This window comes from Conger conger, chromosome 7 (assembly GCF_963514075.1).
Source record: "Conger conger chromosome 7, fConCon1.1, whole genome shotgun sequence".
Lineage (NCBI taxonomy): Eukaryota > Metazoa > Chordata > Actinopteri > Anguilliformes > Congridae > Conger > Conger conger.
This window is the reverse complement of record NC_083766.1, coordinates 18,756,927-18,770,297: the sequence shown is the minus strand read 5'-3', so window position 1 is coordinate 18,770,297 and position 13,371 is coordinate 18,756,927. Positions and strand designations below refer to the sequence as shown.

At 43.2% G+C, this 13,371-nt stretch overlaps 1 protein-coding gene across 4 annotated transcripts in view; it reads left to right on the top strand.

Annotated features, from left to right (window-relative positions):
* LOC133133775 (fibroblast growth factor 13) overlaps window positions 1-13,371 on the top strand; it is a 111,892-nt gene that overhangs the window by 70,131 nt on the left and 28,390 nt on the right. The window lies entirely within an intron of this gene.

The window sequence follows — 13,371 nt, the reverse complement described above, 5'->3', positions numbered from 1 at the left end:
ATGGAAAGAAATTGTGGCCCATACACACCTCCCATCACACCAGTCTCATGTCCCCATGCTATAACTGTTGTGAGATGAACAAGGAATACCGATTGATCAATTCCTGCAGCCGTGAAATAGCAGCACAGCCCAGGAATAAAGATTTCCTGCAACAGGAAAATGCTGCCTATTCTGTTTAAAGTGGCTGTAAAAGTAAATCTGTGATTTACTTCAAACTGCATGTATGGGGTTATTACAGTATGCATTAAGCAACATCAGAAACAGCAGAGAAAATAATTCCACTGCCGTATTGACTTATATCAGTCTAAAGCATTTCCATCCATTCCTATTTGGGGATTAAATGACTCGTCTCACAGAAAAAAGGTCCTGGGTTTGAAGCCTGACCGGGGCCTTTCTGTGTCGAATTTAGTCTCTCAGTAGGTGTAGCCGTGCTTGTCACATGTCTGTTTGTAGAATACATGTTCTCACAGAGGGATGCATCCACTACGCATATGTGTAGTGGCTATGTACATCCCTCTGTGATGATTTTTGGTTATTTCTATCTTTCATCCTCTGCGTAACTTCTAACAAATGGAGCAAAGGTTTCACACATTGCGGAATGTGAATGTTTCCTGAAAAAAAGCATCCTAGGATTTATATTTAAAATTAAATAAAGAATTATTAGAACATTGTTATTGTAATTCATTCAGCCAGCTTTTCATTTGGCACTGGGAATCGTCTCTAAGACATAATGTCAGAAAGTTCTCCAAAGTTCCTCCAATGGAGCTCCAGATTTCACACAGATTCCCGGGCACGCTGGACCATGAGGAAACCCCATCCAGGCCAGCTGCTTCTGGCCTGGGGCACGACACGGGAAGAGGAGATCCGACACTTCCTGTCGGAAATCCATTATTAGAGCGCTAAATGGAAAAGGCACGCTGCGGTGCGTTCCTGCCTGACCGTCTTGTCTGTTCCTCGCACAGTCGTTAATCAGGCCAGGCAGACGATTCCAAACTATTTACAGCAGCAGAAGTGGATCAGCTCTCCGTTATTTTTAAGCCTCTCAGCTCGATGGCCGCTTGTCTCATAAGCAGCGCAGTCTAATTCAGAGGAATCAGAAATGGCAGCTGCTTTTATTCTGCAGACTTCTCCCTCCCGTCCAATCAGCTGCGTTGACACTGACATCATCATCATCATCATCATCATCTCCTCCCTCCTGTCCAATCAGCTGTACTGACACTGACATCATCATCTCTGCTGTCTGCGGTCTTCCCATGTTGGAGAGCCTGCTTTGTGTTAGATGTGTGTCATTACCGTTAAATTGAGTTGCTGTGGGCCTCCCGAGTGACTCCTCCGCTAATGAGCTTGTCTTTAAATGGGGGACTTCAATCCTGACACGTTGGTTAAGGAACTGTGCTTATGAATTAGAAGTTGTAGGTTCAATTCCCAGTGGCAACTGGGACACAGCTCCTACACCTGTGGAGCTGCCGCCACAATGGCTGTCGTATTCTTAGGCACGGTATTTCACCTGGTTTACTCTGGTAAATGTCCAGCTGCACCTGCTAAAAGCCTGAATATAACACAGTGCTACCCGACTCCACGTCCTGCGGGCCGCAGCGTCTGCAGGTATTCGCTCCCGCCGTGTGCTACAACGCCCGATTTCACTAATGAGCTTATTATCTGAACCAACCAGCTGAAATAATTAGTGAAATCGGTCGGTGTAGCGCACGGCGGGAGCGAATACCTGCAGACACTGCGGCCGGACGTGGAGCTGTAGCGCTGATGCGATGTATTCCCTGTACCAGGTGCACAAACGTGATTGTGCAGCTCCTCCGGTGGTCTGCAGAGGGAGAAGAAGTGGTGACAGGTAGAGGCGTCTAGGGGGACATGCGCTAGCGTGTGCGCTCCAGAAGTGATGGGGGAAGATGCCCCTAAAGGAAATGGCCGACAGATAATTAGCCTTCGGAAAGCAGGAGGGAGAGCCCGCTGGAGCGTGCTCGCCGTAATCCAAATTACAGTGCGGAGCGATAAGTTATTACTCATCACGGTGTTGACTCGCCCGCCTTGTGAAAAATGATGATTTTGTAATGTGTTCATCACTGTTACTCATTCCCATTAAATATTCATCTCCCGTCGTGGCTGAAATAATTGCGACATAACTATTTCAATATTTATAAACGTTTTCACTTGCCTCTTCAATCTTCAATCTTCGATAGATGTGAAGGCCCTCTCGGCGAAGCTGCATGTATTATTATATGAGGCTGAATTGTATTCCATTCCATCAGACTAGGACTCCTTAAGTTCTTTTGTTGTGTTCGGCTGCTCTAGGAACGTCCTGTTCTTCAGATGGAACACAGGTAGAAATACAGTATATAATAATTGAACAGTAATCCCACCCCAGGGGTCAGGGGAACTGTTGGACGTGATTGCCGATTAAACTGCCTGCGCCACACGTGCCCTAATGAAAGCAGGGAGACACTCCCTGCTTAATGAAAGTCCTTCTGGCTGACGTAACGCCCAGTCGTTAACCCCCCCCCCCAACCCTAACCCTAACCCCCCCCACATTTGTAATATTTCATGTTTGTAACCAGTCACATGAAAGGTTTTCCCTTCAGGGCCTATGGCAGGGTTTTTTAATCTGCTTCGAGTTCACGCACTGGGCCTTACGCCGGTCCGTCAGTGTGCGTTTCACATGCCTCCTCCCCGAGATGCCTTGACCTCCCTGTGATTACGGTTTAACCTCCTGGGACCTATGGATCAGGAGTTTAATATTGGACCGGCGGGTTATTTGTGGGTTTCATATATGCGAGTTGCACTGTGGGTAAATTAAAATGTCCGCTCTGCTTCGTTACCTCAACATCCTTGTAAATGGAGCAGCGGTGCGTTTGTGTGCCCTGAGTGTACACTACGACATCCCCAGGCCCAGAGGCCTTGTGTGGCATTTGCTCTCTCTCTCGCTCTCTACCTTTCTCTCCCTCTCTCTCTGTCTGTCTCTCTCCCTCTCTCCCTTTCTCTCCCTCTCTCTCTCTGTCTGTCTCTCTCCCTCTCCCTCTCCCTCTCTCTCTCTGTTTGTCTCTCTCCCTCTCTCTCTGTCTGTCTCTCTCCCTCTCCCTCTCTCCATCTTTTCCTCTCTGTCTGTCTCTCTCCCTCTCTCTCTGTCTCTCCCTCTCTCTGTCTCTCTCCCTCTCTCTCCGTCTTTTCCTCTCTCCTTCTCCCTCCCTCTCTCTCCCCTTCTCCCTCTCCCTCTCCCTCCCTCTTTCTCTCCCTCCCTCTCTCCCTCTCTCTCTCCCCCCTCCCTCCCTCTCTCTCTCTCCCCCTCTCCCTCTCTCTCTAACTCCCCCTCTCCCTCTCTCTCCCCCCCTCTCCCTCTCTCTCTCTCTCCCCTTCTCCCTCTCTTTCTCCCTCTCCCTCCCTCTCTCTCCCTCTCTCTCTCTCCCCCCTTCCCTCTCTCTCTCTCCCCCCCTCCCTCTCTCTCTCTCTCTCTCTCTCTCTCCAGCTCTGTGTCTTGCAGGCCTGTTTGTACCCAAGCCCGAGGAAGGAAACGAGCAAGACTATTTATGGGGCAGTTTTTTATGGCGTCTGCCGGTTAGAAATTAGTTCTGGGACATTACTGGCAGGCCGGGGCCTTTTAAGACAAAGATTCCCCATCACACACGGGAGAGGGGTGCTCAAATGCCATTTCAGGCGTTTTGTTTTGGGGAGGGGAGGATAGAGCAGTTGGGGCTGTCATCATGGCGTCCAAACTCTGGTCAGAGCACTCACCGATTCTCCCTCGAGCGTGACTCAGTCCACCTCAGCCTTTCGTGCCGTCTGCTTGTTTTTGGCTTTGGTATTAATAGCTTGGCTGTATTTATTTATGTGTGAATCTAGTTGAAATCCTCATATTCGAGAAGAAACTGTGGCCATTAGGTTTGCAAATGGCTCTGTCTCTTTAAAAAAAGTGATCGAGATGCCTTCATCAGCAGATTTTGCTTTTGAAGAGTTCGGTAAACTGAAATATCACCTTTCCGTAGGTGTCGGTGTGATTTCCTTTTATAGTGCGCAGCTGAGGAGACGTGAGGCTGATTTTAGCTGTTCTGGAAGTGTCCGTAGTGTCAGGAATCAGCTCGTTTCGAAGCAAGGAGAGCTGACACGCTTGTGATAAAAGGCATAATCTTTGAAATGAGGTGAGAGTGAACTAAGAACGAGCTGTGAGGGTGTTTATTTATTGGATTTGAAGTACATTGCATACCTGGGGATATTGTGCAGAAAAAAACTCACAAAAATGTTATAGAGCCAGACTGGAGAACTGCCCAGGCCTCTCAAGCAGGCTTTTGGGAAATGACTTGCCAAGGTTCTAGACTAACCATTGCCATAAAGTTCAACCTCTCCCTCCCACGTCATAATCCAACCCATTCCTCTGGTTATGAGTAAATTAGCAGATTTATGGAATCCCATCATAATTGACTTTATTGAGCTTTGGCAGTATTGTATTTCTGTTTTTTTTTTACTTTATTTATTGGAATTTGAGAAAGGTGAAGAGTATCCAGTCCTGTACCTGGCAATATTATACTTAATGCAGTAGCACAATGAATTGTAAAGTGTAAATAAAATGGTGTCAATTTTATTTTATTTAGCATTTATTTAACCTGGGTGCAAGGGATTGTATAGATAGGTAAGAAATATCCCATCCAAGAACTTGCTTAAAGGTACAATAGGTAATTTCGGACTTCTAACGGTCAAGAGAGGAATAGCAGCAACAAACACCTTCAAACCACAACACTGTTTATCCCTCCCCCTTCTCTGTAAACGTGCTGATGTTGAAATGCCATTGGCTGTGAGTTAGAACCCAATTAGAACCCATTTTCAATCAATGAGCTTGAATTATTGTATAGCTGTACAATGTTTTGGGTGTCAGGCCATCAACTGTATATTTTGCAACCCGAGTTTAAGGACTATAAACACAGACAGAGGGTGAGTGAACATGTCAGTTAGCCTTTTTGAATGATGGAAAAATCACAAAAATCTTACCTATTGTACCTTTAAATTTCAGTTTAATATATCAAGCTAAAGAACTAAGACCAAAATGGCACTCACTATCATTAGGGTTGTAATATTTTTATTGTATAGTTTGATTAGGGATCAAAGCAGTGTGCAGCCTTGTTGCATCTTTCTCTGTTCAGCAGTACCTCCATCTTGTGGTCAGTTTGATTTAGCACACAAGTGTATAACATTTGTGTTGGTGATGTCATTTTTTTCTGAAACAAGAATCGGGCTAAGCTCTGTTTGCTAGTGCACATTTTGTTTTCACCGTCAAAATGGTACCAGGATTTTTATCACTTGTGAGACATTCTCCGCTGATGCAATGCTATACCTTTATAGTCTGGGGTATATCCATCCATCCATCCATTATCTTAACCCGCTTATCCTGAACAGGGTCGCAGGGGGGCTGGAGCCTATCCCAGCATACATTGGGCGAAAGGCAGGAATACACCCTGGACAGGTCGCCAGTCCATCACAGGGCACACATACCATTCACTCACACACTCATACCTATGGGCAATTTAGACTCTCCAATCAGCCTAACCTGCATTAACACATTAACATGCAGTCTTTGGACTGTGGGAGGAAACCGGAGTACCCGGAGGAAACCCACGCAGACACGGGGAGAACATGCAAACTCCACACAGAGAGGCCCCGGCCGACGGGGATTTGAACCCAGGACCTCCTTGCTGTGAGGCGGTCTGGGGTATATGTTTTAATAAATAAATAGGGTAATTATTTATATATTAATTATTCATTGGCTTATGTCTCCAGGAAGGGGACATTGAGAGTGTTGAATAGCCACTTCCACAGAAAGTGTTGAATAGCCACTTCCACAAAACTCTACCTTTTCAATTGCTAAATTGCTAAGGCTACATTGTCTCAGGCAGTAAGAGCAGTCGTTTGGCAGACGGAGGGTTGCCGGTTCGACCCCACCCTGGGTGTGTCAGTGTCCCTGAGCAAGACACCTAACCCCCAAATGCTCCTGACAAGCTGGTCGGTGCCTTGCATGGCAGCCAATCGCCGTTGGTGTGTCTGAATGGGTGAATAAGAATGATCAATTGTACAGAGCTTTGGATAAGTTCAGCAATTTTAGCAATTGAGAAGTATGAGTTATATAGCGCTTTGGATAAAGGCGCTATATAAATGCAGACCATTAAATGCAAAGGGACCCCCTTTACACACGAGACCAGGCTTTCTACAGTTCTACACAGTACAGCAGTCTCTAGACAAGCCCGAGGCAATGAACAAAGACAGCGGAAGACCGTAGATAAGGGTTCCAAAAACAAAATGGGTGCCATAGATTCCCCGCTTCCCTTCCCTTCCCCTGTGGCAGTCTCTACCCTACCACTGCTACCCCAGGCAGACGCACGTATAGCTCTGCTCCCTTCACACCTCCTCTGGGACTGCCTGCGGGCCAAGCCCCATAAAACGCCCTGCCGCCTGCCAAGAACGGAGCCCAAGTGTGTGCCTCTGTCTGCTCGCCTCATTGAAAACAATAACAAACAGCACGTTCGGGCGGCTCCGCTGGGAAAGAAGCCAGCTCTGAGGAGGGCACTGTCCCAGAGTGCTGATTCCGGTACCTTCTCCCGGTGTGGGTTGAAAAAAGTTCATTGCAACTACAGGACGGTGACCTGTAAAGACCTGTGTCATCCTTTTTCACTACTGGAGACCAGACTGGTTACTACTGCGCAGCCGGTAGCTTAGTGGCTATGGTACTTGACTGTGACCCAGAAGGTTGGTGGTTCAAGCCCCGGCGGAGCCTCAGTAAGATCCGCACAGCTGTTGCTTTTGGGCCCTTGAGCAAGGCCCTTAACCCCGCCCCTTAACCCCGCATTGCTCCAGGGTGAATTGTTCCCTGCTTAGTCGACTGGACTGTAAGTCGCTTTGGATAAAAGCGTCAGCTAAATAACAAAATTACTTTTATTAATTATGTCACTACAGCCATTATGTTCCAATGAGTCAAGCCCAGGCCTGTCCCAGGAACCTGGCCACTTGGGGGATTTGACCTGACTGGCCTCAGGTTTAGCAAGAAGCTAGACAGATTTCTCTCACTTAATTGGTTTTAACTGTGAGGAGAGCGACTTAAGGGAAGAATGTCTAACAGTGGGTGTTGAAGCTTTTTGGGCAGGAGTGAAAAGCAGTGCACTAACTGCTGAAATCTAGTTTCTGAGGCCGTTCCGGCCAACGTTTTCGGTGTTATGTCATAAAATAATTAACATTTAAGTTTGTAAAATTCTACTGTAACACTCGTCCTAAAAGGTAGAGGAGCACCCTACAAAACTGCAATGTGTGCGCAGATTAGAATTTTAGAATTGACCTCATGTTTTATTTATTTGTTTGTTTGTTTGTAGTGAATGTGTATATATCTGAGGAGCTTTGACTCCTCTCGATTAAACATGCATTAAAACATGCCAGGAATATCCAGAGAGATTCATTGGTAGTCATCATGTATACAAGACTGCATGTGGTAAAAAGACTACCTGCAGACACAGCTAACACTGAATCTATTTCGATACAGGAAGCCTCACAGCAGAATTGGACTTCTGGGTTGAACGATAGTACGGTGCAGAAGGCAGGGAATAAGAAAGCAGGCCACTGCAGATATCCCCCAGAGACAGACTTGCCTGGCTGGGGAGGAATGCAAGCAGTCACTGGTTGAAGACCAGGACCAGAAAAACAGCTTGAAACTCCAACTCCCAGCAGTCTGCCCGGGAGTTGGACATGCACATTTCACTTCACACCCCATTTATTAATTTATTATTATTATTTTATTTCTATTTTTATGTGTGCAAGCGGATCAAGTTGTTTGCTGTATCTCTTTTAAAAAAATTTTATGGCTTATTTGAACTGAATCAAGGCAATATGATAAATGAAGATAAACCGAACATAAGGCATACGATTTATCCATCAACATGATTCAGCCAATTGTGAATTTGTTTTATAAGCAGATTACTTTAGTATAAGTGTGGTAGGAAGAGGAGGAGGATAATGTAATTGTCATGTTTTATTATTCTATTAGTCTCTTTGAATTATAATGTTGAGTATTGTGGAAGAATTTGTGATCTCAGTTTACATGGAGACTGGAGACGATGAACATGGAGCGTCTAGGGCCAGAATAACCGTATTGATTAAGGCGTCTGTCATTACTTTGGAGGCACTGTTTTTGAACTGGTGTTGAAAAATACTTTTGAACCAAGGCAGCAAAGACTGCGATTTATTTTCATAGGGAAAATCACAAGCAATATCGGATACAAAGAACTTGCTCCATCTAGCGTTGACCGCTGGATATTTCCTCCATCACATATCGTTTTGGGTTTTGCCTATAACTTTCTCTGTGTGTATCAGTTTGTGACACGCTGTAACTATTTAAAGGCTTTACGTTGCTAATCGTTTCTGAAAAGATTTCAAATTAGTGCTTCAAGGCTTAGTAAACGACTGCGTAATATATTCTGACTCACTTTTAATATGGAAAATGTTCAAGGCTACCTGGAGCATCGTGTGATTATCAACTGTTATTATGCCTGTTCTGTTATATTGACACATTTAAATGTCAAGCATCGTGAAAGCTGTTGGATAGATAGTACATTCCCATTTGAGTGTGGCATATAAGCAGAGCTACCCTTATACAAACCTATATTTATTTCACCTACCACAGACTATTTGGCCAAGGAGGTGACGGGTGTTTTCAATACTGCATACTGCAATGGCTGTAATTAACCTTGTGTAAATGTTCTGGGCAGCCAGTGTATTGCTTAAACCTTTCTCTAATGCCCGTTGTCATATCCGTTGATGCACGTTGATGCATTCTATTTGAAAGTGGGGAGCCTGGCATAACTGGTTTACTCTGGTGCATTAGAGGATCATCTTACAGCCATTTTTTGTAATCCGAGAGAAAACTCATCCGGATTCTCAGTTTGAGCAACATGTACAGTTGCAATGCGTATGCCTGAATGACTTGTTTTGTCGAGCGCACAGTACCGTTTAGAAAATGCTCCATCAGTGTTTGCCGGATCAACAATACTTCCCAATGAATCATTAATGAACATTTTAAAAGTCATAATGGCCTGTCACTAATGTCCGTTAATGATCTCGGATCACCACTCGCGCGGCTTTGATGGGTTCTCGTCGATGCCTTTGAGAATACTTTAAATACGGTTTAAACTTTGTACCATCTTCTCCTTCTCACTGCACGGGTCTTAGGACTGCGAACACACTCTCCAGACTTTTTTGGTTCCACATTTAAAGAAGCATGACTTTTCCATTGAGGAGATCAACGTCAGGTATGCTGCCTTGTGTCTTTCTATTTTAATATTATACGAATTCAATTAAAAATACAAATAGCCTAGCCTTACGCAATAATGAAAATTGAGTAATTAGTATGGGCTTGGTAAAAGACGGCATAAATTTGGCCTACTGATATTTAACATTTGTGTATATCAAAGTTTTGTATTCCTTTATTGTGATTGCATCTCGTTGGTGTTCTCCGCATCTTTAGAACAACGCCCCAGCAAGCTGTCCGAGGTCCTGGAATCTAAATAAATGTTTCGATTAAAGGTGGTACATATGCTTTGAACCTATATTTTATACGTTTGCATTGTATATGTTTTCCCCGTAGCCATTCGGTGTAGTCTCAATGTCTGCTTTTAACATCTAAATAAATGAAACGTGTATCTTGAAAAACAGCCTACTGGCTGAAAGAAAACCGGGTGTTTGAGTCTGTATAGTGGCTTTAAGGCCGTGGTCAAAGGGATGTCATAAAGGAGGCTTTAATGATTTTGTTTAATGTTATGAACCGACTTATTTTTTAATAAGAATTTTTGATTTACTGTTTTTTTTATTTTATTTTTATGATAAGCCAAGTAACCCGTTTAGAAGAATTACGTATAACGATTGTAATACCAGTAATATCAGAGTTTTTTTTTCTGTTTTCTTTTTTACCGTAGCATGTATCATTTTTACTCGTATTAATATTTTTTTTTGCCTAATTTTGTCGCTTTTCTTCTCTACAATCAGAACAAGGTATCATAGAGGATGGTTACATTATTTGGATTGTATTGTTGGTTGTGTCTTATTTTATGTAATCAGACCAGGACACTGTATGAAATATTTTCAGTGGGCATATATCGCCACAGATACTTAAACTATTATTTGTGGTAGCCTACAGTTGACTGTATGTTTACTTACGCTTCTGAAAACTATTTATATTTGTCTCGATTCACCAGACGGAAAATGTTCAGTGGAATTTTCTGCATTAGTCAGTGACATTGGTAAAGAGAAACAGATTATTTCCTGCATGACTCGTTTGGTCCTGTGGGTGGCACTGTTGGGGAACATTTGCTGAAGCTGCCTATGATGCATTGGCCGAAGAACTGACCGCAAGGGAGAAGTATCAACTGCAAAATTGTTATCCGTATTGTATCCCTAGATACATGGCAAAAACAAAGAGTAAAGACTAAACTACAGTAATGAGTAACAGTAATGTTAAAACTATGCCGCGTTCAGTTTGCTCCCTGGTTATGTCATTGCGCAGGGGACCAGATTGATAGTCATTTTAAAGGGTCGTATAGTATTTCGCTAATTTCGCACACAATGTACATTATTTTGAGCGCCATTTCCGATCCGATGCAATTAGTCGCACCTGTTCTATTGCGTGCACGCGAGAGTGCAGCACCTTGTGGTGCCGAGGTAGATGGGCGTTAGCTGCGGAGTTTGAAATCAGAGGCCGGCATTCAGGGAAGGCTATTGCCACAAGTGTGAAACATGAATCTCAATGCATGCGGACACTTGGAGTGAATGGTAATGTGCAAAATGTGACCTCCCATCTACATCCGTTTATGTTGGCGTGTTTCAACAATGTTTTCCTTTTGGCGAGAAACACATTTTCAGAGAAGTTTCAAATCTTGATTTTAAAACGTTAGTGACTCATTTACATAGATTGTTCAAAGACAACGTTTGCTCATTTAAATAAATAAATAAATAAATAAATAAATAACATGCATGCTACTGAGGAAAAGTGCACTTTCACATCTATACTTTTTTAACGCTTATTACCACCCAAAGGCAAGAGCGATGTCGTCATACTAAATGTGTTAATTAGCTCCCATCAGTTCCATGGCAGCAATGTAAATAATGATTCACTATCTTACTCCGCAAGATACCACTGCATGCCTCAAAGGGCACTTCGTCCTTAAACTAATATACAGCTACAGCAGTTGATGGACAAATAAGTGATCTTGCATGATGAAAGTGAGCGCATCCCTCTAATTGAACCGATTGACTGCACTGCTGTTTGTCGGCAAATTTTGTAAACCAAAAATCAGCCCTAATCGGCACACTAAGCACTAGCTCCCCCTTAAATTGTGTTCTGTCCAGTAAGATTTGGTTTCTTTCTGTATCAGGTGAAAACTGGATTCATCTGCATATAAAACCGCCACGCTATAAAAAGGGTTCGGGGGAGTTGGCATAATGCGTTGCTTTTGAAAATAATGTATTACAGGAGACACCGGGGACAATTGTAACATGTTTTTCTACTGTATAACTCAATGAATGTTTATGCTAGAGGTCTCACATTTTGATATAAGCTACCCATATGTGTCTGCTGCAAATATTCTAATCGTTTTGCCATCATCTACAATATCACAGAATGCATGAGTTAATGTCAAATACAAGGAGTACCAGGAACAGAAAATGTGCTTAAATCAGACCTACACTATTACATTTACTCAAAAGTTGTGTAAAGGCCTGAAATACATTCTATTCTATAAAACGAATGCAATGTAAAGACTTTTATTCTTAAAGACGAAATCTAAAATGGTATATTTCTAACATTATTTGAAAACATTTTTCATTTAAAAAAATCTATTTCCAAAACAATATACTGTAACTGTGGTTGTGTGTGTGTGTGTGTGTGTGTGTGTGTGTGTGTGTGTGTGTGTGTGTATATGCGTGCACATATGTCAGCTGACTACCCATGTAGTGCTTTAGTCTGTTTCCCTCGCCCATTGCCTTGGCATGCCGAGAAATATATAAATGCCAAAAACAATGAGTTTCAAACAGAATTGTGTCACAGCCATCCCCAACCCGGCAACCATTACATTGGCAGCTATTTTTACATTTGGGTTTGAAGCTAGCATTAATTTAAAGCATCATATTTGACTTGAGAAACTGCTCATTACTAACCACTTCATCTACAATATTGTGACTGCTAAACAAAAATATGAGATGAGAATTATTACTTTTGTGCATCAAAATCTTTTTTTTCTTTTTTTCTTTTGTTGCTTGAAACATCCAATATTTAATATAGTCATCAAAGAGTCATCAAACTTATTGTGTAAGCTCAAGGGGGAATATGGGCAAAAGTGATTACATTACCACAACTAGTTCCATATTGGGAAATGACCGGGAAAACGTTTTATTGGTCCAACAGTCCAGAACTCGGTAGTTGTATGTAGGCTATGGAAAGGGATAAGCTATCTAAAGACACAGAGGGGTGGCAAATATTGTCGTGTCAGTCAGCCTATCATAGATAGGAGTGCGATCATGTCTCCAACTTTACTGGGGATTTTTAATTTAGGTTATTATTTCAACATACATTGATTAATGCAATGTTTGTATGAAAATGAGCCATATGAAATCAGTGCTGTTTAAAACCCGAACGTAGGGTGAACGTTCCCCTCAGTATCACGCAGAGGGGAAGAGCATGTGCGATATTTCATACACTTAATTTCACCTACGTGTTCAGCAGATGAGCTTTTCAGCTGTTGCTTCCATGTTTCGGTTGCCTACACGTTGTTGAGGTAACCATGTCAGTAGCTATAGGATATGGTACAGCTTCGCACAAGAGGCATACTTGAACCGTGAAATGACACAGTCGTGACAGCGTCTCAGGTAGCCTGCTTGATAACCACGGTCACGTTTGTTTGGGTGTCTGTCACCATCTACCCGAGCGCAGAGCGAGGGACCGTGAGCAGCTATCCAATGAGGAATCGGACCTGACTGCCGTTATGGTGGCGCAGCGGGGTCTCCATTATAGTGAAATCATTCCACAGTTTAACTCGTTTGCGGATTTTTGTTCTTTTTGGTATCAAGAAAGATCTGGCTGTCTGGAGAAGCGATTCTAGCCCATACTTTTATTCTTAGGGGAGGTTCCGCAAAAATACCTCTGAATTGCGTCTTGTATTTTTCCCCCCTGATATTTACTGCTTTTGCTTTTTGATTCCAGGTATTCAATGCAGGTTCTTTCGCAAGCGAGAATTTAGGATCTACTGTGGGATACTGATGCTGTTTTCTTAGGACTCACAGAACGTCGTCACTCGTACTACAGTGAATGCTGTTCACATCGATGGCTGTATAGACCATGCGCCTCCT